At 42.3% G+C, this 21,263-nt stretch overlaps 1 protein-coding gene across 1 annotated transcript in view; it reads right to left on the bottom strand.

Annotated features, from left to right (window-relative positions):
- The window catches only part of LOC110952305 (importin-13-like), a 435,553-nt gene extending 418,393 nt beyond the window's left edge, over positions 1–17,160 (bottom strand). The window contains exon 1 of the mRNA XM_051947230.1: positions 17,154–17,160. The gene's annotated coding sequence lies outside the window, so the exon portion shown is untranslated. The remainder of the gene's footprint in view (positions 1–17,153) is intronic.
- Between the last annotated feature and the right edge of the window lie 4,103 nt (positions 17,161–21,263).

Raw genomic sequence — 21,263 nt, 5'->3', positions numbered from 1 at the left:
AATAACAAATTTGTCATCCTTCAGCCTCCACAGCTGCAGACACTAAGGCAGATCATGGAAGCAATAGTAATGTTAAAAGCAGAAAAGACACTAAAAACACTCCAGCTTAGATGTCTCAGATGTAGCACCAACCACCAGCAGCTCAATCCTTGGCCACCAATTTAAAGAAGGTCCTGATGAACTTGATCAAGAAGAGTCAGACTTGTCCAACTCGTCTGTATACTGGGGTGTTTGTTTTGCTGCTCCCGATTTAGGAGCAGAAAATGGTAAGGATATTCCTGCAAAAGCTCTGTGACACTTTGACCCACTTGTAAAATATTGGGGTCAAATAACAATGCAGATGTTGCCTTCACCACAGCTGGAGCAGGGTTTAAGGGTGCAGGTGAAGCTGTAACTGTTGATGAAAAGGAAGGACACGTGTTATTCACTTACTACTGCTGAGTTTTGCAACTTTTTCCAGCTGTTTTCCAGCATAGCACGCTATTTTTCACTGCTGTTCAATAAATCATGATAATTACTGTCTAGTTTCCAGATCCCGGCCTTGAAAACTAGAATATTAGCAACCAAAGACATATAAACATCAAGAAAGTATTGGCTATACTCATGTGAATGTCATCCTGATTATGATATAAACTGCTTTTTGGCTGTGATTATTCACTGAAAACACACTTCAGTTTCACAAAAACATGTTTTTGCTTTTACAATGGATGGATTTAAAGTTATGTTAGAGCTGATCCAAATAAACAAAGCTGCAGACACACATCAACTGGAAAATAACTTTTCATGTGAGTCCCCCCATTAATTTCAGATGCAGCCTACCATTTTGTTTACATTTGATCAGAACCTTTATCTTTCCTCATCTTAAAGTACTTTTGTTACCTAAATATAATCACAGACAGAACTTTGGGTGTAAAACCAATCAGTTGTGCAGTTCAAATATCCATAAACATATATAAAATAACGACAAACGTATTGGACAGAATAGAATTCTGAGCTGATGATGGCCCCATGAGTAAAACCCAAGGGGCAATCAAAAGCGATTCATGATCATAAGAAGCCAATAGCTGATCTTTGATCCTGGACCAAAGTCGTGGGCAAACTACTATTTCTGATGCCATGACTAAAAAGAGGAAAATTACTCACACTGAATTTCCTGTAATGACGCTAAACAGCCAGGTTGTAAAAGTAAGACAAACTTCTGTCTCCCTGCTTTTAAATCACACAGTCGACCAAATATAGTTCCCATCTGCTGCCAACGGTCACATCTTAATGTCTGGTAAGAATATCATCTGCATATATCGTGTTTGACACAATTTGTTTATGAGTTGAATTTAGCAGTGGCTCAGGATTAATTGGAAAAACGACCCGCTGCGCTCTCTGGAGACAACCAAACGTCCCAAACAAGGACTTTAACCTCTTCTTCCTCAAGTTTCCAGTGTTTATTAGCACCACGGTGACAACTCCAGGCCAACGGTAAGCAGGGATCTGCCTTTCGAGGAGCTGGCCTACTTATGCCAAGAACACAAAAGTCTAAATCAGTTCTTTCAGCGCTTCTTTGTGCACGTCTCGCCATCGCAGTCAGACAGACAAGATTCCAGCGGCGGTGCCAGCCTCAATAACATTTCAGTCTGCTTTAATGGCTCCGTGCACGTGTGTGTGTGTTTATGCGTGCGTCTGTGTCAGTGTGTGTGCATTTTTGGACGGGAGAAGGCGGGCGTTAGGAGGAGTTGAGCGGTTGGGTGAAAAGAGAGATGAAGCAGATGCTATTTCTCAGTTCGGGCAAACCGTGCACGGTGCCATGAGGCTGCAGCCTTTGGCACGGGACTAACAAGTGCGAGTCTGTGGGTGTGTATTGTGAGAGTAATTGCAAATGTGGGGGTTGTCTCAGCATTGCATTAGCTGTGCCCTTATAAAGATGGGAGCGGGATATACTGTTCTCATACTGAAATGCCATATTAAACAAACACCAAGCTCTCTCTGTGTGTGTGTGTGTGTGTGTGTGTGTGTGTGTGTGTGTGTGTGTGTGTGTGTGTGTGTGTGTGTGTGTGTGTGTGTGTGTGTGTGTGTGTGTGTGTGTGTGTGTGTGTGTGTGTGTGTGTGTGTGTGTGTGTGTGTGTGTGTGTGTGTGTGTGTGTGTGTGTGTGTGTGTGTGTGTGTATAAAGAGTGATGGTGTCTATCTCTGAGTGAGGCCTTTACTGGCTTCAGGAGCTGAAACACCGCAGTCCTCTTGATGTAAAAATAGACTGTATATACTTACAGTCTCTATACGCTCTGCATAGACAGTCGAGAGATTCAGACACAACTACCCCGTGTGTGAACCAAGGAGAACGGTGCATCTTGAATGTAGAAGAAAGTCGTGTTTGGTCTCAGTTTTGCAGCATTTATATGTTACAGTTATGATCTGGAATATTTCATCCCTGTCTGATACATGGTTGGTGTTGATAAATCAAGTTTAAGACTAAAATTATCTTAAAACAGCTACACTAGGAGGAATAACAGTAAACGGAGAGAGGTGATATCTACAGGAAAAGGTTACACGCAGTAATTCCTGCCTAATTTCCTGTGAATTAACAACTGTGAGTGCTTTGAATCCAGTGGGGCAATGCAGTGCCCAGCAGCGTCCAGGTTTAGCATCTCAGTGGCTTTAAGTGTGGACTTAGCCTCTGAAGTGTCCAAAGCATAAAAATAGGGTCTGGTTTCATTAAAGTGTTAAAGTCACATAGTGTTACATTGCATCTAAGGCTGGCTGTGCGCTACGAACAAGAAAAGGCTGCAAAATATCAGGGTAAATAGCAGCTTTACACACAGTAATTTAAGTATCAGCAGAAGCCAGTTCTATAAGGAGGAACCAATCTTTGTCGAGTCAAGCGTTCCACATCAGAAATGTAAACAGTTTTTTGAGTGAAGAAGCAGAAGGTTCTTCCAATAGTTGCTGGTTCTGTGAGTATTTGTTTGTGGTATATTATGGAACATGTTCGAGTTTAATTATCCGGATGAATGACAAAAGAAAATAAACCGACCAAGTGTTCAGTGGTAAGTTTTCTCTCGGACTTTGATTGATGAAACACTTCACTCAGCACGTCATTAAGATCACCCAGGGGTAGCGTGTCAGTGGCTTCACGTGTTGGCCTGACCTCTGCAGTATCAGAATCATAGCCAGGGTCCGATTTCATTAAAGACACCATTAAAGTCACATGATGTTATACTGCATCTAAGGTTTACCTTTTTATGGTCACTCTCCGGTCATTGATTAAACCCCTTAAAAGTCATCTGTGTGTATCAAAGTTATGTATTTAGAGCTTCTTTTCCCATGAAAAATAACCCATTTCTGCTGTAAAATTAATTAGAAGTAACTCCACACTGTTGCTTGAACTAAAATATACAGATCTACTTGCTGCAGCTTGAGCACATCAGCTCACCTAAGACTCTGCTCAAACACTGTAAAACCACCAAATGTTCCACAATGGGAAGTTGTGATATTGTCATAATTCAGCTGTACATGTCTGAACTGGAAGCTGATTCTGAGGGATCATAGTGTTACAGGAAGCCCCACCCAAGCCAACAGGATTAGCTCGTGAAGTTTGTTTAGTATGAAAGTCTGAATCTGTGTTTTTGAGACTCAACTATGGCACTGACCCCTTATTTTGCTCATGGTGTGTCTTCTAGCATCTAAAAAACACCATATGAGTCATTCCATGTCAATTCAACAAATGCTTGTTGCACCACTTTCTCAGATCCTCCCAAAATTTTTTTTGGGCTTTATTTGGGTAATTTTATGAACAAATGCAAAGTATTATGGTTATAAACATACAGTATAAGCAGTAATGATCTAATCTAATACCCATAGTCAGTCCAAACTTAATCCTCGCCTATGATTTTAGGGTTTTAAACTACTAAAAAAAGCAATTTATACTCCTTTTACATGGTCAGAATTTTTTCCCCTTCCAAAACTTTTACCCTTCTGGTGAGAAAAGTATAGAAATGAATGAAAATAAAAAAATACTGGACTGTGGAATTTCCCAAAATATCCTTATTATTTCATGGGCGACTTTATTTTGGGTTTTTCATGCCTCTATTTTAGGACTTATTCTTGTGAAAAGACATTGAAAGAATGAATTTTCTTCTTTACTAATGAAAGTTGCATAAGGTAAAAGTTTTAAAACATTAAAATAAAGCTTATTTATTGATTTATAGGCTGTTGAACTCAGGTGTAGACCCAAAATAGCCTAACTTTAGGCATTAAAAAGTGCATGTGGGATACATGGTACGCGGTTCAAATTTTTTTTGGAGGAACTAGTATGTGTGAAGTATGTGTGAACTTACTTTCATATTTGTTTCTTGTGCCAAAGATGAGCAACTGCTGAATCAATTTACTATACATTTTGATCCTCGTTTTTGTTTTTAGGAACCATTTACATGACCAACTAAAGATGAAAGATGAATCTGAAGCATCAGCATCGTAGTATAAGTTACAAAGGGCATATCTGAAGTTAATTATTATATAGACATTGTTTTTTCTTTCATACAGTAACTGAATAAGAAGAAATGGCATCACTCCCAGACTGCATTCTCAGGACAGCCTCGGTATCGTATTTGACTTATCAGCTGAATTTGAAGATTTGCAAGTGAAATTCATGCACCCAAAAGGTCCCAGCAAGAAGTTCACATGGCCTAGAAAGGATGACGTAGTGTGGGTGCCTACAGCCCACATCCTCTGTCCAATCACTGCTCCTTCAACACGCCGTGGTGGACAGTACCACATATCTGGTGCAGATGATGGCCTGATTTCAGAGAAATTCAAGCAGTTCAAAGGACAGAAATAGTGGTGTGATAAGTTGGGGACAAATTACATGTTTTACATGGGACCTAAGGCAATATAACTCATTTTAACTGCAATATATTAGTTAGAATTCCTAAAAAAACGCCTATAAAACATAGTGCATTTCTTGGTTAAATTGGCCATGAAGGATTCAAGAAACAATGTTGATACTTCAGATATCAATTATTCGGATGTTTATTGTTATACAGACAAAGTTTCATGTTTCTACTCCATGTCCCACATTGGTTTCTGTGCCAATATATGTATGGTGTTTTTCAGTCTGTTTCATAAATAGGCATCGTTTTGAGGTCTAAGGAGACTAGCTAGCTCTTGGATATTTTTAGGTTAGAGAGAACTTTTAAGGTACTTTGAGATTTTTATAACATATGAACCTTGTTACTTATTAAAATTTGTGAAAAAAATGCCTAAATTCTTGAAAAATGCCATTTTCGCCAAATTTTTAAATTGCCCTGTACCACAGAGAAATGGGTATATTCATTCCAAATTTTTTTTCCTGCTCTATTGTTAAGGTGTTTGAACCCTTCAGATCACTTGTAAGTCTATATCATCAGTCAGTTCCCAGTATTATCTTCCTAAATCAAGCCTTTCTACCTAACATATCAATTTCCGAGTGGAAAAATAGGGATTTAAATATTTTATAACTTAGCAAATAGCAATCATATGATGTTAAAACTTTGCAAGTAATCTATTCTTATGTTGGGATAGTTAAAAAAAAAGTTTGGAGATGATCAGAGGAGGTCATGCAACAAAATTTCCTCAGATTTGTTGAAATGAGATGGAATGACTCATATGGAAATGTTAAAGTTTAAAAAAAGACTCAATTTTCATCAGAAAGTGTTTAATATTTGCTGCTTTTTATCTAATATATATTTCAAAATGAGTACTTCAGGCTTACAGAAGTCAAGATTTTACTGAAATTACAGCAGCAAAAAAGGTTTCAGTGATGCTGTAATGAAAAAAATGGCAGAAATCTCAAGTGAGCCCCTGATTATCGGCAAAAATGTAATTTAAAAAAATGTAAATATTCATATTTTTAAAATGCCTTTTCAAAAAAAATGTAAGTAATTATTAATTAGCCATTTCTTGGCATGTGTTTACGTTTTTGGCCTGCTGTGGGAAAGTTCACTCTGAAGGGTAGCTTGATGCCTATCAGTGTCAACAGCAATTTAACATCAAATTGAGCTTTGTGGGAGGAACTCCAGAGTTCTGCTTATTTTCCTTCTTCCCTTTCTTCCTCATGTTTCTGTTTCCCTCTCGTTCCTCTTAAGGTCACAGCTGAGCATGTGTGTTGTTCAGTCCATCAGCTCCAAGCAACTGGCCCAGGTTGACCCCAGTGGTATGGTCCGACACGCACGCACGCACGCACGCACGCACGCACGCACGCACTTCGGCAAAGATGCACGGTCAGCAGCGACACTTTAAGACTAAGTAGAAGACATAACCAGACGTGTGCACGAGTCACACACACACCAAATGCTTGTTGGGTCTCTGTGTGGCATTTTGTGAATCAGACACCGTGCAAGGCAACTGATACACTTCTCTTTCACTGCTCCTTTTTTGTAAAAGTAGAACATGTGGACACACAAATTATTGGGTGGAATAGATGACTTAAGACATAGGAGACTTATAATTGAAGATCAACAGAACAGGATTACAAACCTTGCTGGCATCACATTCCCGTTTTCAACCAAGCACCGGCCTGACATTGGTTCTGTTGCATGATAACAGTATCAGTAATCACTATCTTAAATGCCAAAGTACTAACAGCCTTCAAGGCAGCAGCTAAAACTGGCAGACTGCAGACTTTTGGAAGTGGTCCACATTTTAACCCTCTGGACGGAGAGATTAGCACCTTGGCATCACAGGCCAAGTCCGACCAGCTGGCAGAGAGGCACATACTGCAGATCTGGCCTTTCTCTGGTCAGAGAAGTGCACTTGGTGTTGCCACACCCACCTACATTCGTGAGATACAATGCATGTTGTCCTATAGCACAGATCAACAAGGGACAAATGGGGAACTACTTCACTGCAAAGGAAAATGTCCTGATAACAAATGCAAAAGGCTGTGCACTTGAAATTCATAGACCCTTGCAAGAAAATCTGTTTGTTTTTTTTACGTTGTTGACACGTCATGATGTTGTTTTTCACGTGTTGGAGGATATATCCCGAAGAGAATAAGCAGCCATTATCATGACTGAGCATGTTGGCCCTAAAACTGCAGTATATCTACTGCATGACAGTCTCAAAAACGGATTCAGGCTCATACAAAACAAACCGAAGAAGCCAATCAGATCAGCATATGTACACAAATGGATGGGTGTCTAGGGTTTAAATCGGTGACCACAGAGTGATCTAAAAACAACCTGTATGGCTTCACGAAATAGTGCAGAGAGATGACCGATTCAAAAAATACAAGATTGCTATTTTACTACATGTACCCTAAATGTGAGCTAAAGGTAGCTACTGGTTAGACAAACTTCGCAGAAAACCTGCAAGGAGGGTTAAATGTTCCAACATCCTCTGGTTGCCCGATTACCTCATGAAAATGGCAAGACCAGCTTCAATGTGTACGTTGTTGTTTTACACTGGATTTTCTCTCACTATAAATTAAGAAATCTTTGTATGTGTGTCTGTCTGTTCTTTGCTTTTCTTGACAACAACTTACGTGACAAACTACAAACGTTCCACGTGTATTACTGAGGACCAAAGGCAGCACAGTGTCAAGTTTGAGGTTGTTTGGATCAGCGGTCCTCCTAGTCTGGGTGAAAGTTGTTCCCTGTTACACTATTACAGCAGTATCCTCTCACTGTCCTTTGGCTGTCTGACATCATCAGAGTGGTTGGGTTTAATAAAGGATCTCTCATGTGTTAATTAGTGAGGTATAGACATAATGGTAGGTAAGTTTTGTTAAATTTTGACAGAACCATGCTATCTGTTTTCCCTTGGTCTTTAGGCGAAGCTAAGCTAAACAAATTCCCTGCTGGATCCAGCTTCAAATTGAGCATGCAGACACAAGTGTGGTAATGGAAATGAGGAAACGCTTCATTACTTTACTGTGCAGTTTAGACATGTCAAACTTTGCATACACAGGATTTCCTTCCTCACCTTTGTTATTACCGCTCGGCAAAACTGCGTTTGCCGGAAGGTATTGTTTTGAGCTGCATGGTCTTGGTTGGTTGGTTGGTTGGTTGGTTGGTTGGTTAGTTAGTTGTTTGTCTGTAACAATTTGGTTTCCGCGCGATAACTCGATAAAATATTGATGTAGCCGCTACGTATTTGGTACACAGCTGTACCATAATAAGACACAGGTCAAGTTGGCATTTGGTGACCGTGACCTCATTTTCAAGGTCACAGGGGTCATCTTTGTCTGTAACAATTTGGTTTCCGCGCGATAACTCGATAAAATTTTGATGTAGCCTCACCATATTTGGTACACAGCTGTACCATAACAACACACAGGTCAGGTTTGAATTTGGTGACCGTGACCTCATTTTCAAGGTCACAGGGGTCATCTTTGTCTGTAACAATTTGGTTTCCGCGCAATAACTCGATAACGTATTGCTGTAGCCTCACCATATTTGGTACACAGCTGTACCATAATAACACACAGGTCAAGTTCTAATTTGGTGACCGTGCCCTCATTTTCAAGGTCACAGGGGTCATCTTTGTCGCCGGGGGGTCCAAGTTTGGTAAAACTTCTTGTTGTATGTTGTTATCACGTCCTGCGCTCCACAATCTACTGTGTACTGCACTTGGAAAAGTACATCTCATTCTTATAGGTGGAGTCTGTGATTCTGGGGAAAGATTGGTGATGTTCAGCCTGTCAGCATGTTTAAAAACTTAGCACGTGTCTGATTTACTGTCCCTCTTACTCTCTATTCTGTGCATGAGCGTGAATGTGCACAAGACGAGCTTTAAGAGTGTAACATAGATTGGTCTGAGCAAGTTTGTTTGCTTCCCATTTACAAGGCTGTGTACGAACACTGGATTAGTTTTTATTGCACACAGCTAACAGACAGCTGTAAGGAGTTCCAGCTGAATTTGACAACAAAAAAATGTATTGGATCAGAAATGTATAATCCACTGTGAAGTGAAAAGAAGAATAATTGCTCTTCCATTTTTATTTGCACAATTTGGTCCACTTTGCTGCACTTAATAAGTCTGCCGCTAAATCTCAGTTGTCTGGAAGCGTCGATGAAAAACCATCAACAAAACAAAGTTGACCTGAATGAGCAGCAACGCTTGACTCTGTAGTTTCTCACCAGCAGACGAGCTCACATTTGTTTTCTGTGACTGGAACCAGCTGAGCATCTTCACTATATTCTCACTCAGAGACAGACAATGGAGAGGGAGACTGGCTGGGTCTGAACATCGTGGTGTGTAGGCATATGTGTGTGTGTTTGTGCATATGTGTGTGTGTGTTTGTGTGTGTGGCTCATTGCAGATGTAGGGCTGGGCCAGTGCCAGCAGCAGGGATCTCTGGGAGCAGACCCAGGCATGATGTCATTACCAGTCAGACCAAGGAGCCGCAGTAATCTGTGACATTGTGCCTTCCAAGGAGAGAGCCAAGCACCCAGCGTGTGTGTTTGTGTGTTAATGTTATTGCTGAAAAGTGTGTGAGCGTGCAAGGACGTGGTTATTGTTGGGTTTCTCCTGCTGGGTGTCAGTTCTTCATACTCTGATCCGTCTGGTTGGCAAACCCCTCAGTTATATTTTTTCTCAGAGTTGTGAGAGCGTTTATGTGACTCTCCCTCTCTCTGTCGAGGAGGTGAAATATGAGACCGTCTCGCTGTTTTCTCTCGTCTATTTCAGGTTTATGACTTAAGACGGACAGGCAGACGTCTAACAGGATGACATTTCTCGGCGGCCACTCGAGTCTGCAGCTGATGCGATTTGGAAGTCGGAGGGGATACCCAGTGACAGTCCGACGTTTTAATCCAATTTTATAGAATGGAACCGTCAAAATTCGCCATGACGATTTTCCTTTTTGCTCATTTCGCTTTCAGACTGCTGCTTCTTTGAGACGTATGGGGCCTGTCTGATGCTTTTCCATGTTATATTTGTTTATGGTCGACCGGCAAGGAGGGAGGCGAAGGGTGAGGCAGGGAGCCAGAGAGAGGAATCATTGAAGTGCTCGCCAGTGTTTATGTTTGTGTCTGGGTTTCCCTCTCTCTCTCTTTTTCCCTCATACCCACAACAGCAAGCAGCTTCATTTCCTTCACCACACCTCTCACTCTCCCCTCAGCCTACCTGTCTCGTCCGCTCAAGCACAATTCACGTCAACCCAACTTTCCCTCAAACCCGCTGTCTCTCTATACACCTGCCAACCTTCACTTTCTCCCGCCTGTGTTTGTGCTCCGGTCTGGCTTTTGGCGTGGTCCGTCTGGACGCTGCGGAGGAGGAAAACCCGTCAGGTGGAGCGCAGATGTGGGAGGAGCTTTTTAGGCCTGGAAGAAAAGACTGCCTGTGGTACTGGATTGAGGATTTTCCATCGAACAGCGAAAACCAGACGTCTGTGCAAGCTTTATCAGGAAGAAGTTTGTTTCGAATGCATAGACTGTGCAACAGCAGAGTCCTGTTATAACTGAAGGAGATGTGTGGAAATTTTAACAGCCAGGTTGACTCATGCTAGTCCGTCTTTCCTTTCTTCTTTTTGTCAGTGCATGTTTTCAGGTGATTGCGGCCAAATTGAATTGGCACTTTGGGTTTCACGTGTCAGCAGGGAGCTCTGTTTTCAGAAGCTAGGTTTCAGATAACTGCCCAGTCCTCTGTCTTACGTCTCTTTCCAGCCAAACACATTAACACTCCCACTGCTGCTCCAATAAGGTCCCTCACCTCTGGAATATGAGGTTCACCCCACACTGCCTTTAACTCATTTCACCTCCTTTTAGAGGTTCAGAGGCACCCCGAGGTCATAACACGGAGACATACAACACCACTAACCCGCCTGTCGCCACTCAAACTGGGGAAACATGCAAAACCTCCATTGCACGCCTCTGCACAAGCAGATGAAAAGCATTAAATCTACAATTTTACGATTTCATTTAGCAGATGCTTTTATTCAAAACAACATAGAGAGAAGGTACAACACAAGCAAGAATGTAGTCAGGAGAAAACAACCTGGATAAGTGCCATAAAACAAGTTCAAGTGTGATTGGACCTTGGTGCCTACAGGTGCAGGAAGTAGTAGGACTTTTTTTTTTTTAACAGTCTGCTAAGTGCAAGGATGTTCAGTGAAAAGCTTAAGTTTTTTCTTAAAGGCAGAGAGGGATTCTGCAGATCTAACAGACTTTGGTAACTCATTCCACCACCGGGGAACCACAGAGGAGATGAGTCCAACTATCAACTGGCCTTGTTGTGGCGGTTGCAACGGGCTTTTTGCTGGCTGAGCGTAGTGAGCAGGACGGAGTGTATACCTGAATGAGAGCGTTGAGGTTGGAGGGAGCTGCTTTCATTGTAGTGTTGAACGCATGTGTCAGAATTTTGAAATTTATGCAGGCAGCAACTGGAAGCCAGTGAAATGATCTGAACAGTGGGGCGACGTGCTGTTTTTGGCTGGTTGAAAACCAGACGTGCTGCTGCATTCTGGATTATCTGCAGAGGTTTGACCGTGCATGTGGAGGCCTGCTAGTAAGGAGTTGCAGTAGTTGATGCGTGATCTTACAAGAGCCTGGACCAGGAGTTGTGCTGCATGTTCAGACAGGAAGGGTCTGATCTTCTTGATGTTGTACAGGACAAATTCACAAGACCAAGCAACAGAGTCCACATGAGCCTTGAAGGTTAAATCTGCAATATATTATAATCTATACGAAAATATATGGTAGAAATAGGGCACACGCATCATAAAACATACTATAAATATAGTAGAAAATGGGGAATATCAACATTATTTTAATATTGTAGTCATCTCCAGATGTACATTTAGGTTTTTTTTCCGTCGTGTTCTGAGTTAACCAACCACATCTTCGTCATTTCCAAGCCAGACTTCCGCCTGCAGCGTGTAAATATCGTAAGTTAGTGCCCACGCATTCAGGAAGACAAGACCGTTATTTTCCCAGAACACAAACAGTCAAAATGGCCGGTCGTTTAACACAGGGCCACCAAGCTTCAGTTGAGCTTTACTGGAAGCAAAACGGACAAATCTATAATTTCAGTTTGACTCTCCGTGAAACTGCCACCCTCAGTGGCTTTGTTTACATAGGTTTATTTGAATCTTTGTCAGGGTGAAAATGATTTCTGTTGATGATTGTGTTACTTGCATTGCATCATTTCACTTTTGGATGTTTAAATATGAGGTTTATATCATCCCACTCAGACACACATGGTGTTAAAGATTTTCAGGGTGTTTACCTGAAGTTACAGGAAATATTTCTTTTCCCAATAAGAGTAATTTTGCAAAATTTCCACCAACCGTCTGGCTCTTTCTCACCTGGAATTTTTGCTGCATTATACTACTGAAAAGTGTAAATATGTCAAGAAACCTTTGACCTTTGGGTTTGCACTTTCTGTCCACCTCTGCACCAGCTGCTCTGAGTCTCTGCTGTGCAATTTGTCTCTGCTGAGGTTTGCCGTATGCATTCGTCTGTATCCACTCTAAGTCACCACACTTCTTCTGATCAGGCTGAGAGGGATTCCCAGCCTGTTCACGGTTAGTTTACCCGCCCCACCTCTCTTCTCTACATCGCTGTCACCTCCCACCTCCCCTGTGGTTTCTCCGGCCTACACTGTGGTGAACCTGTCACTGTTGATGAGTCAGTTAAGCGCAATGGCAGAGACATGCTGTGGTTAGCCGATCTTTCTCCCTGATGAGAATCCATGATAAGGAGACCCCAACGTGTCTCATTCACAGCCACACCAGCGCTAATGCAAAGTCTGGGTCCAACCTCTCATTTATGCAGAAGTGAAACAAAGGAAGTTGGTTTGCCTTTGCAGCTAAGAGACATTTATAGCCATTTTTGGCAAAGTGTAGTATAACATTAGCAATATGGTGGTTATTAAACCGAGACAAAGCAGAGTGAAGATTCATCATTACAAAAATTGCATCTACAGTAAGAAATATAATAACTTTAAGAGCAATAAGGCCAGTTTTCTAAACCAATCTGCTTGTAGATAAGAAGAAAATAAGTGCAACTGTTGTGCTGATAGTAAAAAGATGCATAACCTCTATCCATCCATTATTTGTACACCGCTTAATCCTCATTAGAGTCATGGGGGGTGGAGTCTATCCCAGCTGACTTGGTATGAAGGCAGAGGACACACTGGACAGGTCGTCAGTCTATCACAGGGCTACACATAGAGGCAAACAATCACACTTGCATTCGCACCTACGGACAATTTGGAGTTGCCAATTACCTGAGCATGTTTTTGGACTGTGGGACGAAGCCGGAGTACCCAGAGAAAACCCAAGCATGCAAACTCACGGAAAGGTGGGGACCAGGGATCCTGTAGCTACAAGGCGGAAGTGCTAACCACCATCCACTGTGCAGCCACAGATGCAAAACATGTTTATGAGAATTTTTAAAAACATTTTTAGTCATAATTTTACCCACTAATGCATGTCTTTTTCTTCTAAATATCAGGAGAGTTTGTTGAACAAAGCTGGTTGGGCTGTGCTAGCAGGTATAGCCTAATATTAACCATGTTTACCATCCAGCAGATTAGCAGGCTTGTATGTAGTCATTATTGCCTAACACCAAGTATAGCTCTGTCTAAATGTTATTTGTTTTGCAGGAGTTTGGTTAAGAATCATTTGGACAACTTATGTTTTCCAATGTTGCTGCATTCTAAGATGTCATGCAGCTCAAAATGTAATCCACTGCCCTTTAAATGATCTGCAAATGGGTGTAACTATTTCTCATTTTGCAGAGTATCGCTTTTGTGCAACGTCCATGTGCCGCAAATTTCCACTTAAGAAAGATTCATCAAAACCTTTCTAACCTCTTAGACGACCACATGTACGATTTGAATGTCATTATGTAGAGCAGAGGGGATCCCGTCGTAGACACAAAACCCAACAGAGCGTCACAGTTGCATAGTGGAGCGTTAACATCGACCCCACGCAGCGCTCGTGGGCGGACGGCTGCTGTGGAGAGGGGGGATTCTGAAACTTCAGGGGAAAAGGAAAGCCCTCATTTCAAAGAGCTGACTTTGCAGGTACAAAGCTGAGTGCAGCGGCTGAGAGTCTGGTGGTCTTTATGACACCCACACAACCTTATTTTTTTTCCCCAAAACTGAAGCTGCATTACTGAATTTCGGTAACTTCAACTCACTCTTCATCTCCTGCACGGCATAAGCACTCCTGCTCTCACACTTTGCTCTCTTTTAAGCGTAGAATCAGATTAAATTTCAGAGAGGCATTATGTCTTCATCCAGCCAACATGTTCCCCTAAGTGATAATGGAGTGACATGAAAGATAATGTTAAAATTACAAGGGTTAGGGAAGATATTTCTTAGCTTTTTCCCTTAAAATTCTGATTATCAATTTATATCCAGCAGCAATATGAAGCTGATCCCTCACCGGTTTCCCACCTTCAAACGATAGCGTCAGAGCTAATCCACATGTGCTGCTTCAGCCAGTTCTCCTGGCAACATATTCATGTTAATTAAATCACAATGAGGGATTTCACTCCTATGTGAGGAGGCGACCTTACTGGAAGTTGCAGCTTCCTCTGACTGACCATGAGTTCGGTCAGAGATCCAGGATGCAGGACCACTTAGCGAGGCAGTGATATGGCGCTGAACTTCAGCTACAGCAAAGGACATGGAGCCTTAGCATGAAGCTGCGAAGGCGTTGTTGTTCTCGGCGAGCGGGTGTCCCGGTTGATAATTAGGTCAGCACAGCCCTCCTGGGAGCAGAGGGCAGAGGGGACACTGTAGAAACCCCTCGACCTCATCACAGCCAGATGAAAAGAAAACAGTCCCAGTACAGGTTCCACATGTCGGGGCGAAGGGTGAAAATGTGTTTTAGATTTTCCTCCTTCCCGCTCCTCTCTGGTCCCGTTTGATTCTGAGCTGGAAGGGAATAACCTCCTAAGAGCTCTTATAACACCTCTCTGCCCCGGCGTTTAGGTTTGTTCCTATGCGAGTGTGTGCGTGGCGTGATGTGGTCCGCCATATCTATTTCTTCCTTCCTTTGGGTTTTAACTAATCCACTTCTCTAGGCTTCCTTCCCAGAACAGTGAGACCTTTCTAAAGAAAACAGGGCAGAGCAGCACCCTGGAAATCCCTCCACCTCTCTCATTAAAGATGAGGATGAAAACGAAGTTGATTTTCCTGATTCAATTTAAGCCCGTGAAACTGGACCTCAGCCACGGTGCTCCAAGAGAGGGATGAAAGAGAGACAGCTGGAGAGAGAGATGGAGGCACTTAAATGAGCAAAGATGGATCTGTTATCGCTTTTCTTCGGTTCTGATTTCAGGATATGTGGGTTACTGAGTGGTGAGCACTTTTTTAAAACATTTTTGTGTGTGGCAGAATGATTGCTTTGCTATTATTGTTGACAATAAGTTGATTCCATCTAAGTTAAAACTCATTTTGGTCAGAAATAGGCCTTGGTCTGAATACTAAAACCTGAAAAAAATACTTTTGCTTCTTTCGAGCACCCCCTATATTGGATTTCAATATAACTTTATCATATATTGGGCACAGACTAAAACTTGGCAGTCTAGTTGTGTGTCAGTGTGCACGAGCACCGAAGTAAAGTTAATAACAGCTTCGGTTTCAGCAGCCACACAGGCATGAAACCAGTTTGAGGCGAAACTTCTGGCCATGACACTATGAGCAGAATTCCAATTTCACATCGACTTCTTACTTTACAAGTCAAGAAGCAGTGCAGTGATGGATTCTGTGAATTCAGAAATGAAGACGCACATGTTTGCGTGTCTGGTTGCAGCCTGTAGACGCATGTGTCGGCCCTTGCGCATGTGAAAACGTGCGCATGCGGTCGAGCACATGATAATGATCCACCAGCAGAATTGCACGTCAGGCAAATGACAGACCTGCAGAGATAAAGACTGTTCTTACGCTCGTGTAATTCAAACAATAATCTGCTGTGGACTCGCTGATCCTGCCAAACTGGGCATCTTCTCTGTAATCACAGCTGTCACGCTTGGACAGAAGAAAAGAGCAACAATTCCTGCCTTTTTCTAGGCTCCTTCTTTCTTTAGAGCCTGCATTAATAATACACATACCCCTTTTATTATATGGATATTTAGGCTGTAGATGTGTGACACTTCTGTGCAAAGTGTAGAAATTTGTCATTTGTCAAACCCAGGCTTATCTTAACATCTTTATAAACAGGTAACATTGGGATGAACTGGCTCCAACTGAAGCCAAGCTGTGTTTTCCATTTTCATTCTGTAGGCCCAATAGAGTCAAATCTGCAAGTGCTGAGTAAGATTTTAAAATCACCCTTTGACATATGATTGTTGTTCTGTTCATTTTGTGGACAGCAGTGTATTTGTCTCTGTCAGCAGCTCTTCAGCACAAGCGCAGATCAAAAAACCATGAAATAACAATCCAGGAAACCAAACATGCTCAAGCCCGACCAAAGTCTACAGTTTCAACTGGCAGAGGAAGTTGCTGATGTTTAATTTTTTTTTAAAATGAGATATTTTTGTGCCTGCATTGGAAAAAGACCGTTTGAAAAAAGGAGAAATCGAATCAAATGACCTGGAGAAATGTGAAGAGAGGTGGATTCGACTTTAAAAAAAGACAATTTGTTCTGAAGATATTAGTAATACTGATGACTGTTCAAAATACCCGCAGGACTGTTGGTGTTTCTGAACCAGGTGCTGTTCTAGTGAATCACTGTTTGTGGCATCTGTTTACTGGAATAGGGTCCAACTTATCACACTAAAAGCACTGCATCACACCCTTTTAATTATTCATAATGTGAACTGTAGCGTAAATAATAATAATAATATAAAGTGACTCCAAGCAAGTTTAACTGAATGAAGTGTAAAAGTGCAATTACACATTGAATTTTGCACTATATAGCCGTTGCTATCATGTTACTTCAAACCAGAGTGGGAGTTAAAGTGCCGGCACAAATGCACTGAAGCAGCGGCAGACTGTAGTTCCCCTCACAAGAGGGGACTGTGGTATTCAAACTAGACCGAGAATGTGTTTTCACAACTCGAATCTGAGACTTTTTCCTCTCATCTCGTACTACCAGCTGTGTTTTTGTTGTCTTTTCCTCATTTTCAGTCTTTCTTTTCATATCAGAATACGTGCTGACAGGGGCTTTCAAACACCGTGGAGACGTCTCTTTCTTCAGACTCTTTGACCATTGTTCACTCTGAGCTGTGCTGCCTTTCTGTCCAGACAATGTACACTTACACCACATTTAAGGCTTTACAACTGTACAGCAAGACTTTGTTCTTTGCTCTTCATTGTATTGTGTATCTGTTTGTCATATATAGTATAAACAATGATGTGTGACTGACTGAGCAGAATATATTGAGCAGATGTGTCCACACTGGATTAAAACCTGTATATCTGCTTGAGAAATCATCCCCCTCAACACTCCCCCACGCCCAAAACTCTAGATCCCTCCAAACACCCCCTTCAGCCTCTCTGGGGAGCTACTGCAGGCAGCGTGGCTCCAGTGTTCTGTACTAAGACTCAGGGGGTCTCCATGGAGGGCATACCCAAACTGTGATTCCCTCACGGGGGCGCAGGTACACTCATCATCCTGGAATCAGAACGGAGGAGGAGGGTCACGTGTGGTCATAAACAAAGCACAAGCACAGTTAATGAGTCACAGTAAATCCATGGTCTTGGCTGACAGTCTGTGTTGTTTGGTGGAAATTTAGCCAGAGAAGTTATTGTGGAGAAAGAGGAGGGAAAAGTCTCTCTGCCAACTTCTTGACTCATTATCTGTGTGCACTCTGTGTGCCTCGCATAAATCTGTACTTAAACGTGACCTTCAGTGTTCAGCACCTCACCTGAACTTAGAAGGGAATGATAGTTACATAACAAAGACGGCAGGTCAAGCATTGCTAATACAATAAAAGGCTGAAAGTCTTTTTTTAAATCCTGTGAGCTCTAATATTTCGAGCACACAATCTTATTTAAAATTAGATACAGTATTTTCATCCACACCATCTTTGCTATATCTGCTTGTTTCCTTTACTTAACTGAGGCACAGCTAAAGAACCAGATCATATCAAAGGTACCATGAAAACACATTTTTATGGTTGCACCAGTGCAAGAGTTGTCAAAGTAAATGTTTTGTGCAGTATTTTACAGACTTATCCTTCTTACTCTCACATAACCAGAGCTCATTTTTAAACTCTTAAGCTACCTGGTTTAAATGCTTTCACTTTCCAGACATTAGTTAGTATATTTGCTTGTCTTTTTTTTTAGATTTGTTTGTATTGGTAGCTTAGCTCTTGGTATTTTCATCCACAAAGAAAAGTCAAAAAATATTTCACTTATCTTGTAACATATCTGAACATCTACTGGATGGATTGATTGCCACCAGATTTCATAACCACTGTTCCACTGGGACCACTAACTCTGATGATCCCCTGACTTTTCCTCTAACGCCACTTTGATGGGGGAGTGTTTAGAATTTTAGCAAAACTGATGCAGAGACAGCTGTCACGAGTTAAATCTGAGGTTTTGAGACAGATGTGGTACAGACAGACAGACAGACAGACAGACAGAAATTCCTTCTCGAATCTTGCCTTTTGATTTGATAATGTTGCCTAGCAACAGGGGCTCCACCCACAGGCAGCCAAAGACTGGGCTGAGGGCCTCAAAAAAGGATCACTGCTCATTCAATCTGTTTCAAATTTGACACTGCACTTCCTCAAGTTCCCAGTGATAGGCTTGCCATGTTTCAAGAGGATGGGATGTACATTTGTCAAGATATGTGAAGAACAGATATACACACACACAGATTCCCTGATTTATAGCAAAAATCATGACAACTGTTGGATGAATTATGACTGATGGTGCATTCATGGCCAGATAATAAATCCTTTTCTTTAAGCACCACTGTGAGCTTGACATTTGGGATTCTGAGTAAAATTTTTAAATATTTTAAATGGTTTGTAGTTTTTCCTTTCGAGTGAACAAGACCTTTCCTGTAATGGTGTTAATATGTGAAGCTTAGTGTGTTTAATTGTCTTATTGTCTTGATCTTGTCTAGTTGAAAGGTTTAACCTGCATAAATGTGTTTAACAGTAGTGTTGCATTTCAGTCTTGCATTTGGAGATACTTTACGAAAAAACTACCTCTACAATTGAAAAGCTCGTTTCAGATGGCCACACAGTAGCACACACAGAATGAATGGCGTATCAAACAGCACCTGTTAGTCTGTAATGGAAATGGCATTACTGAGCCAATCCAGCGATGATCATTCTCCTTCGCAAGGCTTCTGTTTTCTTCTCACTGTCACAGATTCATTTGTTAATTGCCCTGTTAGAGACCCACAGGCCACTTAGAGCCTGTTGACCTCTGACTTCTGGGAGGGGTTAAGTATGGGAATGAAGGGGTCACCGAGGAGCGAAGGGTTAATTGTCGTCCCTCTTAGAAGTAATCGGCAACATCACCCACGCTCCGTGCCCCCTCTTCTCCGCTGCACACACATCCACACATTCGACAGCTTCCCTATCCTCTGCAGTGTCCCTTCATATCCTGGCCCGCAGGCAAACAGTTCCCCTTTTCTGCAGACGGATAGATGTTCTGCTTGTTTCCACGATACATGTTTAGCATTCCACAGAGAGCTGGAAGGTCAGGCCTTGCCCAAGACTCTCCCCTCGGGATTTGATCTAGACTGTACCCCAAGGGTCAGCCAAACACACAAGCACACCACAGTCTCAGACACAGTGTCGTCTACTAGTCTGTTACAGCTCAAGACGCTCCAGCTATTGGGAAGATTTTTGGAGAAAGAGGAATGCTAATTGGAGTGGAATTTTCAGATTTTTTTTTTTTATTATCCGGCTCGACTCTTACTTTATTGAACAATTGCAGTTTGTCAGCCGTTCGTTTGAAGGACAGTGTGGGAGTATGTGTGAGCAGCGGGGCGTTCAAGTGATGCAGGATGGATGTGATTAGAGGATGGGACGGAGCTCAGCAGCAGCAGGGCAGGAGGGTGAGGTGGAGAGACGGAGGAAAAGCCAGGTTGGAATGGGAGTGTAATAGGCTGAGATGAAAAATGAGAGTCCTTGACCTTTTGTTACCTCCAGGGATGGCTGATAGCATGAGAGCCCATCCCATCACCCCGTCCCTGTGCCACTCCCTCAACCCATAAAGATCTTTAACTACAGGGATGGAGGACAGGAGGGAGGAAGGTAAAAACAGGCGGTGAAGCTCAGGGGGGAGTCGCTTGGTTGTTCTTGGGTGTGGTGGTCTTTTAATGTGTGTGTGTGTGTGTGTGTCGGCTAAGTGCGTGTGTGTGTCAGGGTCTCAGCTGTCTCAGCCTCCATTAGTCACTAATAGGGCTGTCACTCAGGGCTTTTAACTCTGCTTGTTAGCATGGCAGATGACCAACAAACCTGCTCGCTCTCTGCTCGCCCTGCTCCGATTCTACAGATGTCTCCATTAGCGTTGCTCTCCATCCAGGTCGCTGCACTACAAATATGCAGAGTGAAACGAGTCCTACCTCAACCTACCGCAACACCTTTGATGGGAAAGATTCTCAATCGGCATCTACATGCGGGCTTCATAATCTGATTCACGGTGCAGTTTTAGCAGGAATTCCCCAGTGTCCTCAGTGCAACCTGCCGGGTCTGTGTGGTGACAGGTGTGTCCGTTAATTAAAGCTCAGAGGTAATAACAGGGTGGCGGACCTGAAGAGAAGAAAACAAAAAGAGGCCCAGGGGATGGAGAATTGCCGGCACGAGTTTAGTAGTGGACTGAAAAATCCTCATTGTTGACAAATGACTAATCTGGTGAAGAAAGAGGGCCCACTTGTTGTTTTTTCACTGTCTGAAATTCAACTATGCTTTCAATTAATTGACACAAAACACAAAAATTTCATGTATGTCTGTCTTCCCATAAACCGTCAGTCAGTGTTAGTCTAATCTGACCCAGACAGACAGGATGAGGAACACTAAACAGCAAGAGAAGTACTGAAGTAAAAGAATGTATTAAAAAGGTTTAAGTAACTAAATCAGCCATAAGTAGCTCAAATCCTTCATGTTTGAGAATCTGCTGAGCCGAATTTTGCCTTTTAGGCTGTTGCCAGAGCTATAAGTGAAAAAAAATTCAAGATAAAGGTGAACTGATACTTTGGATTAGTCAGAATAAACAAGGGAGAAGAGCTCAGATACATGGGAAAGGATTTCAAGAGGGGAGAAAAGAAACAGGGAAGGATTGAACCGGAGAGAGTGAGCAGCTGTGAGGAGGTGCAGTTTGTCCTTGTTAAACTCGCAGCCATATGGCCGGCATCTGAGCTGGTTCTGGAGGTGA

The sequence above is a fragment of the Acanthochromis polyacanthus genome, chromosome 4 (assembly GCF_021347895.1).
Source record: "Acanthochromis polyacanthus isolate Apoly-LR-REF ecotype Palm Island chromosome 4, KAUST_Apoly_ChrSc, whole genome shotgun sequence".
Lineage (NCBI taxonomy): Eukaryota > Metazoa > Chordata > Actinopteri > Pomacentridae > Acanthochromis > Acanthochromis polyacanthus.
The sequence above is the reverse complement of the archived record's forward strand: the minus strand, read 5'-3'. Positions and strand labels throughout refer to the sequence as shown.